Genomic DNA, 5,068 nt, shown 5'->3' with positions numbered 1-5,068 from the left:
TGCTCCCTTCTCCAAGTGAATAGTAGTTGCTCCAGCTGAGGTTGGAGCTTCCAGCCTCAGCGTTTTATCGGCCCTATACTTTCATAGAAGAACTGCGTTCTCATGGATTTCATCACCGGACAACAGAGTAGAAACAAGCATTCACTCCACTCCCCATTTCCGATTAGATCATCGCCTCTGCGCCACTCAGTTTCTCTGATTCCAGACCTGGGAACCGGTGTGATGTGAGTGTGAACAATATTTACTTCCTTGTCTCGTGGAACTGATAAAATAACGATGTGAAACTTCGGTGTTACTGAAAACTACATTTCGACAATACCGTGAATTATCGCCTGTACATTTCATCTTTTGTAGGAACCTATCGGATTCAGTCTTCAACATCCTCAATGATCGAATATCGACAGTCTCTGGGGATATCGAAGAAAAGGTTTCAACTCAATCTCAGTATCCATACCTCAGTCCAGTATGTGAAAAGATTTCCTGTTGTTCATGCGGTGCTGTTCCTCACCTACCTCTGCCATTGCGTTTTTTGCTTTTTATATGTTGTGTTTTTTTCACATGGTCATATAGTGGTTCGTACTCTGCGTTGTGACTGCAGCAAACTCCGCTCATTTCCAAGTAATGACGTGGCACATTTGTTCCATGTTATGCGATGTAACCTGTGCGAAACACACACTGAAATGAATCAAACCATTTTTAACTTCAGTCTGCTCTCTGACGTCATTGCGATTCATATATCAGGATTCCAATTCACCCAATATTGGAGACTTCTCTCTCTTTCACAAACACTATCCCCCCTTTCTGTCAGTCCTACCATGTCACTGATGCATTCCACCGTCTAACACTCACTTTCACGTTGACACCATTAAGTCACTGTTGCTCGGTGAACGTGCCCCAATATCACCATCAGGACCTAAAAACCACTTAATGCACTCATATAAGGTGGTTGCATGATCACTCCTCACGTATAGTGATTTATTTGAATGGACCAGAGAGTATTGGAGCATCCGGTTCACGAAAAAGGCTCTGAACCGAATCGAAGTGAAGAGACTTTATTGTAAAAGACGAATTTTGGTGGTTTCTGCACATTTGTTTCATATCATCATTCAGTTTTCGCGAGGATATTGATTACAATTCTGCAATTCACATGATAGAAACGATATGACAGCTATCAAAACAGTGGAGAAGTGATTTGTCAAGATATTGTCTGGATTGAAGAAGCGCAGCTATTGAAGTGTTTCGACAGACTGGGATTATTTTCCTGAAAGCAGGGGAGATTGACAGGAGACATAATTGATATGCAGAAAATAATGAGGGGTATGGATTGGGCACATTGAGTGAAACGTTTCCCTATGATGGAGTTGTCAATCACCAGTGAACCGGAGATTTAAGGTAAGATGCAAGAACGTTTGAGTAGATGTATATAAAACTTAATCAGACAGCGAGTGTTTGGAATCTGGAACTCACTGTCTCCAAGCGTCAGAGCGGCAGAAACCCTAATAACCTTCTGAGGTGTTGACTTGTGAATTTGTAATGCTGACGGCACACAAGGCCAAAGGATGGAAAATGGGATGAGGAGAGTCAACCAGTTATTTTTAACAAGGTTACGAACAAGGAGCTGGGAGCTTGGCTAACTCTGACCTCCTCCGTAGTGTGATATTTACTATCCTCACCTGTCACGTGGGTGTCCAGAGTTCATTTCCTTGCTGCCACGGCCCGGACTGTTTTGGGATTTCAAGGTTTGTGTAAAGATTTGTAAATCTAGTGCAGGTGGTGTTTAAATTTGGCGGTTTTGGGAAGTTGGTTTGCAGCCGTTTCCTCCCGTTTCTCGGCGACATCTTCAGGGGTGCTGAGACTCCTGTGAAGTGTGACTGTCCTGTGGCATTTGGAATTGATTTGAGTTCGTTTGCACTGCTTTCGTTTGTTGGTTCTGTCATTTCGTTGCAGGTCCCAGTATTTTGGGTTTAGCTCAACGTGCTTGTTGATGGAGTTCATGGATGAGTGTTGTCCTTCTAGAAATTCTCTGGCCATTCTCTATTTGGCTTCTCCTATTATTTATGTGTTGACCCAGTCCAACTTGTTTTTCCAGTCGACTGTGTGTATTGCGACGAGGGGCAGCTAGCCTTTGTTTTCACTGGCTACTCCAGAAATGCTTTGCCAGCAATAGATATTCCCGCAGAATCCTTACAGAGAAACAACGTTCGGAGGACATGCTATGACCCCCATATCCTAAGCACTCTACCTAATATATGAAGAGAATATCTCAGAACTGACAGCCACACTCCTCTCACCATTCGGATTTATGAGAGAACATAAATCGAAAGCCAGGTTCAGCCAACAACTCACCAGAACAAATGACCAATACCCAGCATGTGCTGGACACATGTGGACAAACAATACTCCACGCAAGGACTGCATAAAACATTGTAAAGGACCAAGAGGAAGGCAAATCGAGACCCACATTCATGAAGAACAACTAACCCCAAACACCACCGGGAGGTGTCCCCAGTAGGTGTTCTCAGGGCACTCAGACTCTCTGATTCCGTCGCTGGGAACTCGCATTATACGGCAGTCTGTCGCAGTGGAGACTTTGTTGCTGGAAAAAGACAGTATGTAAGGCAGCATCCAAGAAGCAGGAGAATCGACGTTTTGGGTATGAATACTTCATCAGGCTTATGCCCAAAACGTCGACTTTCCTGCTCTTTGGATGCTGCTTGACCAGCTATTCTTTCCAGTACCACACTCTCGACTCTGATCTCCAGCACATGTCGTCCTCATTTTCACTTCCGTCTGCAGCAGTGGTTAGTTCTTTCTTTGAGGGAACTGTTGATGTCACCAGTGTAACATTTGATTGCAGATTGAGAAACACAACCAGGTCCCTCGCAGAAAAGAGCATTTCTGTTGTGTTTCCGGTGCTATGCCTAGCACGGCCTCTGGCAGTGTTCTTATATGGAGTTTCCTAGCGTTTCGATATGTGCTTCTGTGATCGTACAGTTGTCAGTACTCTGAGATGTGGCTGCAGTCATCTGCGTTTGTAACCCAGTATCGATTGCTGCTGTTTTGCGTTGCTCTTCATGTGTGCATTAGTAACACAGTGATGGATCAATTGATATTGTAAACAGCCAGACAGTTGTGGGAAACGTCGAGGTTTGACTGACATTTGTACAATATTTAGACGTTACCTAGATGCAGGAGTTAAGATCATTGAATTCTTTCATGGTGTGACGAGAAACAGTGAGGGAAATAAGTCACCAGAGCGTGTAGTTTACAAGCTCACTCACAAGAACCACAATGCGAAATAAAACGTCCAAAAATTGAAGAAGACAGACAAAGGATGGCAGTAATCATGGATCTCCTTACTTCCACTCCCCAGCTCCCACAATTCCAACTCCCGACTCCATTGTAAACAAATTTTACAGAACCATACACATCAACGTTGGCCAATAGAACGGCACAGTCTTTTCTTGTCTTCGTTTTATAGTTTCGATTTATAGTTTTTTTTCGGGAAAACATCATTCATTGCAACCTTTCGCAAACGAGGTCATACGGTTTTGTCCGAAAACAAATTACACAAAACTTTGTTTGCGTCAGGCCCAAGAACTCCTAGATTCCTCTGTGCTTCAAGTGTTTTTCTATTTTCCCTCTATTTTAATAATGCTCTGCCTTTTGACTCTTCCACCCTGACTCTCCCAACATGAAACTTCATCTGCAAAGTGTTTCCCCCACTCACTCAAACTATTTATACTCCTTTGCAGATTCCCACGTCCTCCCTTTATTGTCTATCGTCAGCAAACTTGGACACATTTCACAATGCCACTTGCTCCATGCTATTAACAAAGAGATAAGTAATTGAAGCCGTAAATATACCCAATATTGACAGACGTCTCTGTTGAAAGTAAGTACACGTATTTGCTCCCCTGAGAATGTGACAACAGCCTCCTCATCTGTGTCTTAATTGGGTAAACACTGCTCCTTTTTTAGGACCTCCAGTCCTATACTATCCCGGATAGCAATCAGAGCAGAACAAACGCTAAATGTAAGGCATAATCTCACTGGCGTCTCCAGTGTCAATTCTAAGTATTTGTAGCAGTTTATTTTTAACTTCTGGTTGAACAAACTGCCCGGATTGGCACATTTGATTTGAAAACAACACATCTGCTTCAAATTTTCTTCAGTGCCTGGGACACAGATAGTAATATTAAGGCGCTTTAAAATACTATGACATCTTCATTTCTCGATCCATTACATTATTACTCATCTCTCTGGTCATAAAAATGCATCTTCCCAAGCATTCTATCTCTCATTAATATGCGTCGTTCAATCCAATTTCCTATCAGCCTCATCCATTTTAGTCACTTACAGGGGGACCCCAAATCTTGGAGTCATTGCGCAGACAGAACAAACCGAATAGTGTACTCACGTTTTCTCTTGGAAGCACCAATTTAAATATTAAGTAGCATCCCAGGGTAATAGTTGTGGCTGAGTGTGTAAGGCGATGTATTAGATATCTATTAGGGGTTCCCCGCGCAGATTTCAATCACAACTACGATTCCTTCACTGTTGATTTTAAATGACTTTCCAGTGGATACGTAATCCCTCAAACTACAGGAAACACGTCTCAATAACCCTACATTTTGTCAGGTCTGCTTATTTGTTGACATGCAGGAAACTTGGGTTGTGAACCGGAAACGGACCTGACTCAAAACGTTCGCTCTGTTCCTTCAATCACAGATAATGCCAGACCTGTGTAGCTTATTCAGAATTCGCAAAGTTTATTCGACACAAATGATGTTTTCAATTAAATGTCCTCAATCCCAGTCATCTGGGGAGTTGAACTGGTCAGAGGCAAATGTTCCTCCTGACCATCAACTCTCCCATCCCCGTTGTTCCCTCCAACATCGTTTTAAACTTCCTCAGGATATCTCCCATTAATTTTATTTGCTTCAAAGAGACCGTTCGCAGAGACGGGAATTTCTCCACAAAAGACAATTTCCTCATCTCTTGACCTGGTGCAAACCAGGGGATTGTGAAAAAGATGCTGGGAAAATATTGCGAAGTGGAATGTGGA

Source organism: Chiloscyllium plagiosum, unplaced genomic scaffold, assembly GCF_037043375.1.
Source record: "Chiloscyllium plagiosum isolate Xiang-an unplaced genomic scaffold, Cpla_swu_hap1 HiC_scaffold_39, whole genome shotgun sequence".
Taxonomy (NCBI): domain Eukaryota; kingdom Metazoa; phylum Chordata; class Chondrichthyes; order Orectolobiformes; family Hemiscylliidae; genus Chiloscyllium; species Chiloscyllium plagiosum.
Note: the sequence above shows the minus strand (reverse complement) of the source record.